General features: G+C 39.9%; 1 pseudogene; it reads right to left on the bottom strand.

Moving 5' to 3' along the window:
- Positions 1-15,450: 15,450 nt before the first annotated feature.
- On the bottom strand, positions 15,451-17,007 carry LOC114903796 (annotated as a pseudogene).
- Between the last annotated feature and the right edge of the window lie 818 nt (positions 17,008-17,825).

Here is a 17,825-nt window from a genome sequence, read left to right as displayed (position 1 = left end):
CAAGAAATGGAAGAAACTAGGTTAAATTGGGGAGGTTCTGTTTGACCATATTCCAGATGGAGCTTGGATCTGGACCTTGTGTGTTACATCTATGTAACCACTGAGCTTGCTCATGTATCTCTTTTATGTTGCCCTCAATCTGACCAGAGTTATTGACATACATGCAGCAAGTTTCATTCATAACTGCACATACTCTCCCTTGCTCACTCAAGAGATAGTCAAGGGCTAGGCTATTGTCGAGAAGAACATTTGTTAGTGAGTCCAGAGAAGTACAGAGTCCTTGTAAGGCATCCCCCACATTTTTAGACAAGTACTCAAGGGCCCAGGTGAGATTTTGTAGAGTGATTACACAGTATGAGACACCTCCCCAAGGGGCCTCCAGTCTGAGAGGGATCCCTACTCCTGCCGGAATGAGTCTCATTGCCTTTGATCTCAGGGCTGGGTGATATTATGAATGGTTATACCTAGGTCCCGAGAACTTAGCTGGCCTAATGTGCACTGTGCACAGATTAGATATTATCAAACAGAGAAGGGAAGGAGGAGTTGGTGTTGTCCTGACAAGACAATGGATTTATCTGTGGGCCAAAAAGTAACAGTTACCCAGGGGAAGCACCTGCCCAGCACACTTCTGAGGAATCAAACCACCTCCCTAAGTGGCTAGCCCAAGAGGGGGTGCCTTTGCAGTATGGAGAGAGAGGCCCACCTGCATAACAGGGGTCACTCGGGGGTTCTTGACTGATGGCTTTTCCCCAGGCCTCAGGAGGGCCACGTCTTAAACACCAGACAGCAGGTGTCTTCTCTCCCCAATAAGTACATCTCCTGTCTGGTCCCTGTGTGTATTCGAGTCGGTGCAGGGGGCACCAGTGGGTGAGATTTCCTTAGGAGTCAATCCAAGGGTGCTTACATAATGGGGCAATGCAAGAAGCAGTGATCAGAGTCCAGAGCAGCCCAGGGTGTTATTGCAAGTGAAACCAAGCAAGGCCCTGTGGGACTTCGAGGCATGGAGGCCATTTTTTGCATGCACACGCACACGCACACGCACACACACACACACACACACACACTCCCCATTTCTCGTAGGCAAGGCTCCAGCCTCCATGACCTTCCCTGAATTCCAAAGGGCAGATTCAAACTGTTGCTAATGAAGGGAGGAGCAGCCAAGGAACCACCTGAGGAAAGATTAAAGGGACCAGAGAAGCTCATCAAGACTAGGAGATGAGGGACTTCCCTGGTGGCTCAGTAGTTAAGAATCCACTTGCTAATGCAGGGGACACGGGTTCAAGCCCTGGTCCAGGAAGATCCCACATGCCGCAGAACAACTAAGCCCGTGTGCCACAGCTACTGAGCCTGCGCTCTGGAGCCCACGAACCACAACTACTGAGCCCGTATGACACAACTACTGAAGCCTGTGTGCCTAGAGCACGTGCTCTGCAACAAGAGAAGCCACCGCAATGAGAAGCCCGCGCACCGCAAAGAAGAGTATCTCCTGCTTGCGGCAACTAGAGAAAGCCATGTGCTGCAACAAAGACCAAAGGCAGCCAAAAACATAAATAAATAAATAAAATTTTTAAAAAAAATTTTCGATTTTTAAAAATAATTCATCACTCACCAAAACCACCTAGTTTTTGTCTTAACCCCATGAATTGTGTCTAAGATGTCTGAAATTCAAATTTATATGCCATCTGCAGAGACCAGGTTATAGCATCAGGATGACTGTACTCTTTTCTGTAGGAGGTAGATTATTGTTGTTATTCTGGGACAAGGCAGCAGTCAAAGAAATAAAGATGAGAGAATATGGATCACTTGGACTAAGCCAGTGTCCCTACTCAAACTGATGTCATACATTTGTTAAAATCGATCGAGAAAGAAGACCTATTTCTTCATCCATTTTAAGTTATCTTCTTCAAATACATGAGCCAGAGTTTCATTAGCCAAATTCAATAGTGTTTTCCTTTATGAAAACACAAGGGCACATCTGTAAATACTTAGTGGTCTGTTCCAGATGAATTTGAGAAAGCTTCACTGAAAATGTCATTCATTAGGTGTGTGATAAAGTAGTGGTGTTTGTTAAAATACAGTCCATTATACCTGAGAATGGATTTGGCCTTTATTCTCTGAAACGTCCCAATAATCTTCAGTCCTAAAAGATGTTGGGATTTTAAGAGGAACACCCACACTTCTGAAAGTCAAGGACATTTGTAACTTTCCCTTAGACAAGCACTGCAGCTCTCTGACCTCGTGGCATCCAGGCCATCTTTACTTCCATGTATGAGTCAAACTTGCTTAGAGCAAACCTGCAGGGTTGGACATCTAACAGCAGGTTTGTATAAAGACCTCTTTTTGGAAGGTGTTCCCTATCACTTCTTCCTAGATCCATCATAGAATCTCTTCCCTTCATCTTATCTGTACCTTATTAAATCTATTTCAGTGTCTTTCCTGACCTAAGGAAGAGGAGGAATTAGATTTCAGTTCTCTGCCTTTACAAGAAGCTTTCAAGTGTGTTGAGTTTAGCTTATTCCTTCTTCCTTCCCTAAACCCCCATTTGTCTAGCTTCTTGGAAACCTGGGGATGAATCTTATTAATGTTTCAAAGTCCTTATCCAAGCTCTTTTTCCAAATTTCAATAAATTCAGCTTCTTCCTTAGGACAAAAGCTTCAAGACATTGGATTTGGCAATGATTTCTTGGTATGACACCAAAGGCACAGGCAACAACAGTAAAAAAATAAACAAATTGGACTTCATGAAAATTTTTGAATTTGTTCATCAAAAGGCACTGCCCTCAGAGTAAAAATGCAACCCACAGAATGGGAGAAAAAACCTTTGCAAGTCATGTATATGATGAGAGATTAATGTCCAGAATATACAGAGAACCCCTAAAACTCAATAAAAAAACAAACAACCTGGGACTTCCCAGGTGGCGCAGTAGTTAAGAATTCGCCTCCCAATGCAGGGGATGTGACTTCGATCCCTTCGATATACGTAAAGCCAGTAAGCACAAGAAAAGATACTCAACGTCGCTAATCATTAGGGAAATGCAAATCAAAACTACAATGAGGGGGACCTTCAAGATGGCGGAGGAGTAAGACGTGGAGACCGCCTTCCTCCTCACAAATACATCAAAAATACATCTACATGTGGAACAACTCCTACAGAACACCCACTGAATGCTGGCAGAAGACCTCAGACTTCTCAAAAGGCAAGAAAATCCTCACATACCTGGGTAGGGAAAAGGAAAAAACAAAAAACGGAGACAAAAGGATAGGGAGGGGACGCGCATCTCTGGAAGGGAGCCGTGAAGGAGGAAAAGTTTCCATACACTAGGAAGCCCCTTCACTGGCAGAGATGGGGGTGTGGGTGGTGGGGGGGAAGCTTTGGAGCCACGGAGGAGAACACAGCAACAGGGGTGCAGAGGGCAATGAGGAGAGATTCCCACACAGAGGATGGGTGCCGACCAGCACTCACCAGCCCGAAAGGCTTGTCTGCTCACCTGCTGGGGTGGGTGGGGGCTGGGAGCTGGGACATGGGCTTCGGAGGTCAGACCCCAGGGAGAGGACTGGGGTTGGCTGCGTGAACACAGCCTGAAGGGGACTAGTGTGCCATAGCTAGCCGGGAGGGAGTCCGGGAAAAAGTCTGGACCTGCCTAAGAGGCAAGAAACCATTGTTTCAGGGTGCACGAGGAGAGGGGATTCCTTCCCCGTCTGCCCACAGAAGGCAGAGCACCACCTAAACGAGCTCCAGAGACGGGCGCGAGCCACAGCTATCAGCTCGGACACCAGAGACGGGAATGAAATGCTAACACTGCTGCTGCAGCCACCAAGAATCCTGTGTGCAAACACAGCTCACTATCCATACTCCCCCCCGGGGGAGACTGTGCAGCCCACCACTGCCAGGGTCCCGTGATCCAGGGACAACTTCCCCAGGAGAACACACGGCGCACCTCAGGTTGTTGCAACATCGCACCAGCCTCTGCCACTGCAGACTGGCCCCACATTCTAATTATAACTACCATGCCCTTCCCTCCCACCGGCCTGAATGAGCCAGAGCCCCCTAATCGGCTGCTACTTTAACCCCCTCCTGCCTGGGTGGGAACAGGTGCCTGAGGTCCACCTACACACAGAGGTAGGGCCAAAACCGAAGCTGAACCCCGGGAGCTGTGCAAACAAAGAAGAGAAAGGGAAATTTCTCCGTGCAGCCTCAGGAGCAGCGGATTAAACTCCCACAATCAACTTGATAAAACCTGCATCTGTGGAATACCTGAATAGACAATGAATCATCCCCAAATTGAGGTGGTGGACTTTGGGAGCAAACTGTAGACTTGGAGTTTGCTGTCTGTAACTGATTTGTTTCTGATTTTTATGTTTACCTTAGTTTAGTTTTTAGCACTTGTCATCGTTGGTGGATTTGTTGATTGGTTTGGTTGTTCTCTTTATTATTATTATTTTTAATTTTAATCATTTTAAAATTTATTTTCTTTCTTTTTTTCGCCCTTTTCTTCTGAGCCATGTGGCTGACAGAGTCTTGGTGCTCTGGCCTGGTGTCAGGCCTGAGTCTCTGAGGTGGGAGAGCTGAGTTCAGGACATTGGACAACCAGAAACCTCCAGGCCCCATGTAATATCAACTGGCAAGAGCTCTCCCAGAGACCTCCATCTCAACGCTAGGACCCAGCTCCACTCAACGACCAGCAAGCTCCAATGCTGGATGTCCCATGCCAAACAACTAGCAAGACAAGAACACAACCCCACCCATTAGCAGAGAGGCTGCCTAAAATCATACTAAGTTCACACTAAGTTCACAGACACACCAAAGCACACTGCCAGACGCTGCTCTGATGACCAGAAAGACAAGATCCAACCACACCCATCAGAACACAGGCACCAGTCCCCTCCACCAGGAAGCCTACACAAGCCACTGAACAAACCTCACCCACTGGGGGCAGACACCAAAAACAACGGGAACTACGAACATGCGGTCTGCAAAAAGGACACCCCAACCACAGTAAATTAAACAAAATGAGAAGACAGAAAAATATGCAGCAGATGAAGAAGCAAGGTAAAAACCCACCAGACCAAACAAATGTAGAGGAAATAGGAAGTCTACTTGAAAAAGAATTCAGAGTCACGATCGTAAAGATGATCCAAAATCTTGGAAATAAAATGGAGAAAATACAAGAAACGTTTATCAAGGACCTAGAAGAACTAAAGAGCAAACAAACAGTGATGAACAACACCATAAATGAAATTAAAAATTCTCTAGGAGGAATCAATAGCAGAATAACTGAGGCAGAAGAATGGATAAGTGACCTGGAAGATAAAATACTGGAAATAACTACCACAGAGCAGAATAAAGAAAAAAGAATGAAAAGAATTCAGGACATTCTCAGAGACCTCTGGGACAACACTAAACATACCAACATTCAAATTATAGGGGTCCCAGAAGAAGAAGAGGAAAAGAAAGGGACTGAGAAAATATTTGAGGAGATCATAGTTGAACACTTCACTAATATGGGAAAGGAAATAGTCAATCAAGTCCAGGAAGCACAGAGAGTCCCATACAGGATAAATCCAAGGAGAAACATGCCAAGACACATATTAATCAAACTATCAAAAATTAAATACAAAGAAAAAATATTAAAAGCAGCTAGGGAAAAGCAACAAATAACTTACAAGGGAATCCCCATAAGGTTAACAGTTGATCTTTCAGCAGAAATTCTACAAGACAGAAGGGAGTGGCAGAACATATTTACAGTGATGAAAGGGAAAAACCTACAAGCAAGATTACTCTACCCAGCAAGGATCTCATTCAGATTCGATGGAGAAATTAAAACCTTTACAGATAAGCAAAAGTTAAGAGAATTCAGCACCACCAAACCAGCTTTACAACAAATGCTAAAGGAACTTCTCTAGGCAGGAAACACAAAAGAAGGAAAAGACCTACAATAACAAACCCAAAACAATTAAGAAAATGGTAATAGGAACATACATATCGATAACTAACTTAAATGTAAATGGATTAAATGCTCCAACCAAAAGACATAGACTGGCTGAATAGATACAAAAACAAGACCTGTATATATGCTGTCTACAAGAGACCCACTTCAGACCTAGGGACACATACAGACTAAAAGTGAGGGGATGGGAAAAGATATTCCATGCAAATGGAAATCAAATGAAAGCTGGAGTAGCAATTCTCATATCAGTCAAAATGGACTTTAAAATAAAGACTATTACAGGAAACAAAGAAGGACACTACATAATGATCAAGGGATCAATCCAAGAAGAAGATATAACAATTGTAAATATTTATGCACCCAACACAGGAGCACCTCAATACATAAGGCAAATACTAACAGCCATAAAAGGGGAAGTCGACAGTAATGCAATCATAGTAGGGGACTTTAACACCCCACTTTCACCAGTGGACAGATCATCCAAAATGAAAATAAATAAGAAAACACAAGCTTTAAATGATACATTAAACAAGATGGACTTAATTGATATTTATAGGACATTCCATCCCAAAACAACAGAATACACGTTCTTCTCAAGTGCTCATAGAACATTCTCCAGGATAGATCATATCTTGGATCACAAATCAAGCCTCAGTAAATTTCGGAAAACTGAAATCGTAGCAAGTATCTTTGCTGACCACAATGCTATGAGACTAGATATCAATTACAGGAAAAAATCTGTAAAAAATACAAACACATGGAGGCTAAACAATACACTACTTAATAGTCAAGACATCACTGAAGAAGTCAAAAAATACCTAGAAAGAAATGGTAATGAAAACACAATGACCCAAAACCTATGGCATGCTACAAAAGCAGCTCTAAGAGGAAAGTTTATAGCAATACAATCCAACCTCAAGAAACAAGAAACATTTCAAATAAAGAACCTAACTTTACACCTAAAGCAATTAGAGAAAGAACAAAAAACCCCAAAGTTAGCAGAAGGAAAGAAATCATAAAGATCAGATCAGAAATAAATGAAAAAGAAATGAAGGAAACAATAGCAGTTGTCAATAAAACTAAAAGCTGGTTCTTTGAGAAGATAAATAAAATTGATAAACCATTAGCCAGACTCATCAAGAAAAAAAGGGACAAGACTCAAATCAACAGAATTAGAAATGAAAAAGCAGTAATAACTGGCACTGCAGAAATACAAAAGATCATGAGAGATTACTACAAGCAACTATATGCCGATAAAATGGACAACCTGGAAGAAATGGACAAATTCTTAGAAAAATACAACCTTCCGAGACTGAACCAGGAAGAAATAGAAAATATAAACAGACCAATCACAAGCACTGAAATTGATACTGTGACTAAAAATCTTCCAACAAACAAAAGCCCAGGACCAGATGGCTTCACAGGTGAATTCTATCAAAAATTTAGAGAAGAGCTAACACCTATGCTTCTCAAAGTCTTCCAAAATATAGCAGAGGGAGGAACAAACCCAAACTCATTCTTCGAGGCCATGCTCACCCTGATAACAAACCTAGACAAAGCTGTCACACAAAAAGAAAACTACAGGCCAATATCACTGATGAACATGGATGCAAAAATCCTCAACAAAGTACTAGCAAACAGAATCCAACAGCACATTAAAAGGATCATACACCATGATCAAGTGGGGTTTTATCCCAGGAATGCAAGGATTCTTCAATATATACAAATCAATCAGTATGATAAACCATATTAACAAATTGAAGGAGAAAATTCATATGATCATCTCAATAGATGCAGAAAGATCTTTTGACAAAATTCAACACCCATTTATGATAAAAACTCTCCAGAAAGTAGGCATAGAGGGAACTTACCTCAACATAATAAAGGTCATATATGACAAACCCACAGCCAACATGTCCTCAATGGTGAAAAACTGAAAGCATTTCCACTAAGATCAGGAACAAGACAAGATTGCCCACTCTCACCACTATTATTCAACATAGTTTTGCAAGTTTTAGCCACAGCAATCAGAGAAGATAAAGAAATAAAAAGAATCCAAATCGGAAAAGAAGAAGTAAAGCTGTCACTGTTTGCAGATGGCATGATACTATACATAGAGAATCCTAAAGATGCTACCAGAAAACTACTAGAGCTAATCAATGAATTTGGTAAAGTAGCAGGATACAAAATTAATGCACAGAAATCTCTTGCATTCCTATACACTAATGATGAAAAATCTGAAAGAGAAATTAAGGAAACACTCCAATTTACCATTGCAACAAAAAGAATAAAATACCTAGGAATAAACCTACCTAAGGAGACAAAAGACCTGTATGCAGAAAACTATAAGATACTGATGAAAGAAATTAAAGGTGATACAAACAGATGGAGAGATATACCATGTTATTGGATTGGAAGAATCAACATTGTGAAAATGACTGTTCTACCCAAAGCAATCTACAGATTCAATGCAATCCCTATCAAACTACCACTGGCATTTTTCACAGAACTAGAAAAAAACTTAACAATTTGTATGGAAACACAAAAGACCCCAAATAGCCAAAGCAATTTTTTTTTTTTTTTTTTTTTTTGCGGTATGCGGGCCTCTCACTGTTGTGGCCTCTCCCGTTGCAGAGCACAGGCTCCGGACGTGCAAGCTCAGTGGCCATGGCTCACAGGCCTAGCTGCTCCGCGGCATTTGGGATCTTCCCAGACCGGGGCACGAACCCGCGTCCCCTGCATCGGCAGGCGGACTCTCAACCACTGCACCACCCGGGAAGTCCCCAAAGCAATTCTGAGAAAGAAAAACGGAGCTGGAGGAATCAGGCTCCCTGACTTCAGTCTTTACTACAAAGCTACAGTAATCAAGACAGTATGGTACTGGCACAAAAACAGAAATATAGATCAATGGAACAGGATAGAAAGCCCAGAGATAAACCCACGCATGTGTGGTCACCTTATCTTGATAAAGGAGACAAGAATATGCTGTGGAGAAAAGACAGCCTCTTCAATAAGTGGTGCTGGGAAAACTGGACAGCTACATGTAAAAGAATGAAGTAAGGGCTGTGAGAGGCCTGTGTACCGCAAAAAAGTGAGAGGCCTGTGTACCGCAAAAAAAAAAAAAAAAAAAAAAAGAATGAAGTTAGAACACTCCCTAACACCATACACAAAAATAAACTCAAAATGGATTAAAGACCTAAATGTAGGGCCAGACACTATGAAACTCTCAGAGGAAAACATAGGCAGAACACTGTATGACATAAATCACAGCAAGATCCTTTTTGACCCACCTCCTAGAGAAACGGAAATAAAAACAAAAATAAACAAATGGGACCTAATGAAACTTAAAAGCTTTTGCACAGGAAACCATAAACAAGATGAAAAGACAACCCTCAGAATGGGAGAGAATATTTGCAAACGAAGCAACTGACAAGGATTAATCTCCAAAATATACAAGCAGCTCATGCAGCTCAATATTAAAGAAAGCAAAAACCCAATCCAAAAATGGGCAGAAAACCTCAATAGATATTTCTCCAAAGAAGATATACAGATTGCCAACAAACACATGAAAGGATGCTCAACATCACTAATCATTAGAGAAATGCAAATCAAAACTACAATGAGTTATCACTTCACACTGGTCAGAATGGCCATCATCAAAAAATCTACAAACAATAAATGCTGGAGAAGGTGTGGAAAAAAGGGAACCCTCTTGCACTGTTGGTGGGAATGTAAATTGATACAGCCACTATGGAGAACAGTATGGAGGTTCCTTAAAAAACTACAAATAGAACTACCATACGACCCAGCAATCCCACTACTGGGCATATATCCTGAGAAAACCATAATTCAAAAAGAGTCATGTACCACAGTGTTCATTGCAGCTCTATTTACAATATCAAGGACATGGAAGCAACCTAAGTGTCCGTCAACAGATGAATGGGTAAAGAAGATGTGGCACATATATGCAATGGAATATTACTTAGCCATAAAAAGAAATGAAATTGAGTTATTTGTATTGAGGTGGATGGACCTAGAGACTGTCATACGGAGTGAAGTAAGTCAGAAAGAGAAAAACAAATACAGTATGCTAACATATATATATGGAATCTAAAAAAAAAAAGTTCTGAAGAACCTAGGCACAGGACAGGAACAAAGATGCAGACGTAGAGAATGGACTTGAGGACATGGGGAGGGGGAAGGGTAAGTTGGGACGAAGTGAGAGAGTGGCATGGACATATATACACCGCCAAATGTAAAATAGATAGCTAGTGGGAAGCAGCCGCATAGCACAGGGAGATCAGCTTGGTGCTTTGTGTTCACCTAGAGGGATGGGATAGGAAGTGTGGGAGGGAGATGCAAGAGGGAGGAGATATGGGCATATATGTATATGTATAGCTGATTCACTTTGTTATACAGCAGAAACTAACACACCATTGTAAATCAATTATACTCCAATAAAGACGTTTAAAAAATAAACTACAATGAAATACCATCTCACACCCATCAGGATGACTACTATCAAAAAAACAAAATAACAAGTGTTGGTCCAGATGTGGGGAAATTGGACCCCTTATGCCCTGTTGGTGGGGATAGAAAATGTTACAGGCACTGTAGAAAACAGTATGACAGTTCCTCAGGAACTTAAAAATAGATATACCATAGGATCCAGCAAATTCCACTTCTGGGGATATAACCAAAAGAATTGAAAACAGGGTCTCAAAGGGATATTTATATACCCACAATCACAGCAGCATTATTCACAACAGCTAAAATGTGGATGCAACTGAAATATTCATCCACAGATGAAAAGATAAGAAAAATGTGGTATATATGTAATGGAATATTATTTAGCCTTAAAAAGGAAGGAAATTCTGCAATATTGTATAACATGGGTAAACCTTGGGAACATTATGCTAAGTGAAATAAGCCAGTCACAAGAAGACTTATACTGTGTCTTCTTATATGAGAAGTCTTTCATGTGTTTGTTGGCATTCCACTTATATGAGGTACTTAGAGTAGAGAAGATATACAGATGGGAAATATGCACATGAAAAATGTTCCTCAAAACATGTCATCAAGGAAATACAAATGTCCATAGATGAGTGGACCCAAGTTTGGTTTGGTAACATTTATGGAGTGGCTATTTGGAGAGGGGCAGGGGGTATATGGGAAATCTCTGTACCTTCCTCACAATTTTGCTGTGTACCTAGCACTGTTATTTTCAAACGTCTCAAAAAAGAGAGACTTAGGAATGTGATAAACGTGAAAGAAAAATTTAGATAAACACAGGTTAACAATATTAAAGTTCATAAGAAAGCATTTAACATATATCTAGATATGTTACTCTTTTAAATTTGCTCTAATTTTTCTATTATATGGTTTAAAGTAATCAATATGGCATCAATAATATTAATTCATTGTAGAAAATGAATTAAGTGACATAATGATATGCTGATATGGCAGATCCTTAATAAATTACTAAATCCCCAAGTTATTTTGGACAATTGAAAGAATAAGAAAGTAAGAACTAAGAAAAATGAAGGAAGCCAATCTCCCTCCCACAGTCCATGATATTTTGACTCTTTGCTTCAATTTTCCTCATATACGAAGAAAGAAAAACACCAGGAAATAGAGTTGATGGTTTAGTCAATGTTCAGAAATTTTAAATTGTCAGTTTCAACCTTCACTAAACTTGAAAAATGTACTATTTTTGGTCACATTTCCTGTGTTGGTCAAACTGGTTTAGCCAGTTTTTCACTCTTTGTAATCCAGGTAGACTCAAATTAAAAATGCCTTATTGTTGACACGTGAGTACCAGAATACACATCCATATGTTTATCATCCAGTGTGAATGATGCCTGAGGAGACAAGACAAGGCTTTAGGTACTACTAAAAGTAAATTTACAGTATTTGAGAAACATGGTCAAGACGGTACACAAAAATAAGGTAAAACATTATATACAATAGTAGATAAAGTCTGAGTATCTTAAGGAAATGCAAGAAAAAAACAAACTGACTGAAGCAAAAATATACAAAATGTGGCAAGACTGACCATGTGTTTGTAATTGTTAAAGCTGGATAATAGTACATGGCAGTGAATCATTCCATTCCCTTGATTTTGTGTTTGAAATTTTCCATAAAAAAAACAAGGAGAAAAATAAATCTGAAAAAATCCGACTTGTGTTTTTTGAAGACCTTTATTAAACAACTAAATAAAAATATAGAAAAGTAATAATGAAAACATGATGCATTGAATTATAAGCTTTCTAGGGAAAAATAATACAATACAGAATATTGAATTAATAACAGGGAGAAAAAGACCATCAATTAACCAAGAAAAGGTTGTGACTTTTAACGAAATGAATAAGTTTGGTATTCTTCTTTGTTGTTGTTTTAAGCTTTTAACAAGATAAATGAGAATGCTGGTTTAAAAACACGCACGCACACACACACACACACACACACACACTCACACACTGTCCATTGCCCCAAACAGGAGAGGGGATTCTTAGGAAATTGCAACTTATATAAGCAAGTACAATTGACCCTTGAACAACATGGGTTTGAACTGCACAAGTCCACTTATATGCAGATTTTTCTTTCAATAAATGCGTACTATGTTACTACATGATCTAAGGTTGATTGAATCTTTGGATGCAGAACCATGAATACGGAGCGCCGATTTCAGACTGTGTAGGGATGGGCGCCTCTAACCCTGGCGTTGTTCAAGAGTCAGTGGTAGTTTTAGATAAATGATTTGTGAAAGTTTTTGTACTAAGCCAGTTATTTTTTTAAATCGCTGGGTGCTAGGAAACTAAATGTTTCTAAAATACAAATATGGTACCAATTCAAAGACAAAAGGGACGTTTTTGGTTAAAATATTACATTGAGTCCAATACAAATACCTTAGTAAAATTATGTGTAGTCAAAAACTTTTGGAAATAGGATCAAATGAAAAACAAAAGTAAAGTTTTAAAGAAAAAACAGGCCTAATATTTAATAGTTTTTGTTAGTAGAATCACAGTATTAGTGCGGTGGAGGACCTTAGTATGTTACCCATTGTTTGGTCTAAAATAAAATATATACACTGCCTCAGGAAATTTTGTCTGAAAATTGAATCTGCATTATGGACTAGCTTCTCAGTGAAGAACCTCAAGCTGAATGATGAGGGTGACTTGTTAAAGAAAAATAAAATAAAGAGTTTGTATCATTAGGAAAACAATAAGAATTACAAGCCTGCATATTTTGTTCTCAGAAGTTCCCTTTGGAACGAAAAAAGCACAAATGCCCTAGCATACTACCTACCCTGGTCTGAGGGCTTTCTTTGTTTGCTACTTTGTTCCCCTGTTTCTGACCACTTCTTTAGCACCCCTGGACCCTGTCTGTAATCTAACATCCAATTCTTATCAGAATTGTCTGTCCCCTGAATCAATCCTGTCAACTCCTTAAAGCTAATTTTGTATAGAACAAGATTTATTTAAACAATCTTTCTGACAAATTTATTTAAAGACTCCTAATTTAGAAGGAAGAAAAGCACAGTTAAGAGGTAACTAAATAATTTAGTGATTCTCACAAGGAGACCTAAGGGAAAACTTAGGAGTGCACATGGGTACTTATTTCTTCTGCTTTATTGAGGTATAAATGACAAATAAAATTGTAAGATAATTAAAGTGTGCAACATGATGAGTTGATATACATCTACGTTGTGAAAGGATTCCCCTCCCCCCAGTCAAGTTAATTAACATATCCATCACCTAACATATTTGCCTTTTTTCTTTTTGTGGTGAGAACATTTAAGTTTTACTCTCTTAGCAAATTTCAGTCATACAAAACAGTGTTATCAACTCATAGTCACCATGTTATACATTAGATCCTCAGTCCTTATTCATCTCATAACTGACTTTTTCCTTTTTACCAACCTCTTATTTCCCCCATCTGCAGCCCCTGGAAACCACTTTTCTACTCTGTTTCTACGTGTTCAACTTTTTTTTAGATTCCCCATCCAAGTGATACTGTAACCGAAAGTGGGGTCTGGCTGCTGACCACTCAAAAGCCAATAAAGGGACTTCCCTGGTGGCCCAGTGGTAAAGAATCTGCCTTCCAATGCAGGGGATGCAGGTTCGATCCCTGGTCGGGGAACTAAGATCCCACATGCCGCGGGGCAACTAAGCCCGCGCACCACACCTAGAGAGAGAGAAGCCTGTGCACCGCAGTGGAGATCCCGCGTGCCGCGACTAAGACCCAACGCAGCCAAAAATAAATAAATATTAAAAGCCAATAAAGAGGCAAGTTTGGTGGAAAGGAAAGTTTGCTTTATTTTGGATGCCAGCAAGTGTGGGGGAGGGCGGATGCCTGTCCATAGGCCAACTCACCCCCACTGAAAATCAGGAGGAAGAGCTTTTATAGACAGAGGGAGGGGGCTACATGCAGAAATAGCACAGTCAGCTCTGACAGTCATCTTGAAATTGATCATCGGTGGTCTGATCAGCGTCATCTTGATTGTTTTAAGTACAATTAATCTTTATCTCCAGGGTAGGTTTGTTTCCATTCCTTGAGGCCAATTCTCGGAATTGTGGCAGCTTATGTCATGGCTACGGTCTGGTCATCACGAAGTTAACTTCACCTGGTGTGGGTTTCAGTATCTATGAGACAGCTCACAGGATATGGCTCAGAATATTATCTATAGCCCTTGAGAAGGAACTAAAGGTCCTTGACTATGCTTAATGACTAAACTATTATTATTTGGTCTCCTTTGACTCTTGTCCTTTGTTTCTGCATTTTCTCACTTCTCTGATTAAACTTATTCTTTGGCTAAAGTTTTTCCACAGACAAAAGGCAGGCTGAGGACATGGGGGGCGTATACCATAGGGTCCTGCTCCATTTCAATACCATGCAGTGTTTGTCTTTGTCTGGCTTATTTCATTTAGCATAACGCCTTCCAGGTTATCCACATTGTCAAAAATGACAGGATTTCCTTTTTATTTTAAGGCTGAGTAATATTCCTGTGTGTGTGTGTGTGTGTGTGTGTGTGTGTCTGTAAGTGTATCTAATAATTTCTTGATTATTCTTCCACTGACATACACATAGGTTGTTTTCATACCTTGGTTATTGTGAATAATGCTGCAATGAACATGGGAGTACAGCTATCTCTTTGAGATAATGGTTTTGTTTCCTTCAGATATATACTCAGACGTGGGATTGCTAGATCATATGGTAGTTCTATTTTAATTTTTTGAGGAACCTCAAAAACTGTTTTCCACTGTGGCTGTACCAGTTTACATTCCCATAATGTGTGCATAAGAGTTCCCTTTTTAAAATATGAAAGCATTTATTGTGTTCAGAAAGATAAATTTATAATATATTACACATGAAAAACTTACAACTTACTTTGTAGGACAGCTTCTTAGAATGTAAAGTTAATTTTAAATTACAATGAATGTACAACACTATATAGTATAAGCTCCTGTCTTTTTGAATAGTGTAATGATCATGCTTGAGAATTAAAATAAGTTTCTGTAGTATTCATCGCTGTAGCTATACAGGAATAGCACAGACACCTTTTTTTCTACTTTGATGTTATAAATTTCATCACAGACTAATTTGAGGTATCTTTATTTTGACAAGCATGACAGCAGCTACTTCACAGTTGTGTTAAATGCCTGTTCATCAGCATCCCACTCTAATGATAAAAACTGTAAGATTGTTTCTTTGGGTAGATCCACAGCCAAAATTTCAATTTCACTGCTTTTCTGATGTAAGTTGGCAGGGCAGGTATGAAGTGTTTTTATCTGAGCTTCATACCATCCCCTAGTGTTGGCTGACAGCTTCTCTGGGACTATCACACTCACAATATGAACAAATGTTGCTTCATGGGTTTCAACAAACCTGAAGCATTTGAAAATGACCCCTTCAGATTTTGTACTGCAAGATTTTCAGAAATATTTCTGATAGTCCTTTTGTAATCGAGCAGGACTCAAGGGGCCTTCCTGTGACACCTGCTCCCCATGTCCTCCACTTGCCTCTTGTCTGTAGAAAAACTTTAGCCAAAGAATTAATTTAATCAGAGAAGTGAGAAAAATGCAGAAGCAAAGAAAAGCAGCCAAATAAGATAAAATAATAAAAGTTTAGTCATTAAACAAAGTCAAGGACCTCTAGTTCCTCCTCAAGGGCTATAGATAATATTCTGAGCCATGTACTTTGAGCTGTTTTGCAGATACAGAAACCCCAACCAGATGGAAGAAGTTAACTGCATGATGACCAGACTGTAGCCATGACATAAACTGCTCCATCTTACACAATTCCAAGAACTGGCCTCAAGGAAATGGGAACAAACAGACCCTGGAACTGAAGATTAACTGTACTTAAAACAATCAAGATGACACTGATCAGACCACCACATGACCAAATTCAAGTTGATTGTCAGAGTTGACTGTGCTGTTCTACATGTAGCCCACTCCCTCCACTTATAACTCCTGAAACTTCCCTTTAAAATCTCATGCCCCTTGATTGGCAGTTGGGAGTTGGTTCTTTGGGACATGAGTCCACCTTCTTCCCAGGATTGCTGGCCTCCTAAATAAAGCAACCTTTCCTTTCTACCAATACTTGTCTCTTCAGTATTGGCTTTCAAGCAGCAAGCAGCCAAATCTAAGTTTGGTAACACTTTCATCACTGACTTTAGTCCTCAGTTTCTGCCCAAAGTGGACCACGAGATTGGACTCCAGCACTCATTTCTCTGTTAGCTATTCCTTCTCAAAAGATTTAACCTTGACATGGCTTCCTTCTTTATCTGAGACAAGGATCACATAGGTGAGTTCATCATGTCTGCAGTACTCCTGTAATTCCTCTTGGGACTGTGACAAGTCATACATGATTTCTGCTGTGATTCTCACTGACCAGAGTTTCTGGGCTCGGTTGATGGCCCTGGTCATGGATATCTGGCCAGCACTTACAACAAGGAGGTCACAAGAGCTTATTGTAACAGGTTCTTCCTGGTTGAGGACAGCAGATTCCCTTTTCTCCACATCCTTGCCAACACCTATTATCACTTGCCTTTTCATTAATAGTCCTCCTAAGTGGTGTGAGGTAATATTGCAGTTTTGATTTACATTTCTCTGATGATTAGTGATGTTAAGCCCTGTTTTATGTGCCTGTTAGCCATTCGTATGTCTTCTCTGGAAAAACTCTATTCCAATCTTTTGCCCATATTTTAATTGGGTTGTTTGTAGGTTTTTTGCTATTAAGTTGTATGAGTTCCTTGTATATTTTGGATATTAATCTCACAACAGTTATGTGGTTTGAAATATGTTCTCCCATTCCATAGGTTGTGTTTTCATTTTGTTGATGGTTTCCTTTGCTGAGCAGAAACTTTTTCCCCCACATTTGGTTCACTGTTATAATAGTAGCAGAAATACTATTGTCAAGTTTATAACAACTCTAAGTTGAAAGGTATGAAACAAAAAATGAATATATAGAATAAACAGATTATAGAATTATCCATGGGAGAAAAACCTTCTGTGATAAATGACTTCTGACCTTTTAAAAAATATTTATTTATTTATTTATTTGGCTGTGTGGGGTCTTAGTTGCAACACAGGGGATCTTCGTTGCTGTGTGTGGGATCTTCATCATGGTGTGCAGGATCTTTAGTAGCAGCATGTGGAATCTTTAGTTGCAATGTGCGAACTCTTAGTTGTAGCATGTGGGATCTAATTCCCTGACCAGGGATCGAACCCGGGCCCCCTGCATTGGAAGCACAGAGTCTTAGCCACTGGACCACCAGAGAAGTCCCAACTACTGACTTTTTAGCAGTATTCAGTTGGGAGTTCCAGGAACTGAAATATTTTGTCTTAAGGTACCGTAGTTTTCTGTATAAGAC

Source organism: Monodon monoceros, unplaced genomic scaffold (genome assembly GCF_005190385.1).
Source record: "Monodon monoceros isolate NGI ecotype Baffin Bay Population unplaced genomic scaffold, NGI_Narwhal_1 Super_Scaffold_21, whole genome shotgun sequence".
NCBI lineage: Eukaryota > Metazoa > Chordata > Mammalia > Artiodactyla > Monodontidae > Monodon > Monodon monoceros.
Note: the sequence above shows the minus strand (reverse complement) of the source record. Positions and strands in the feature narration are given on the sequence as shown.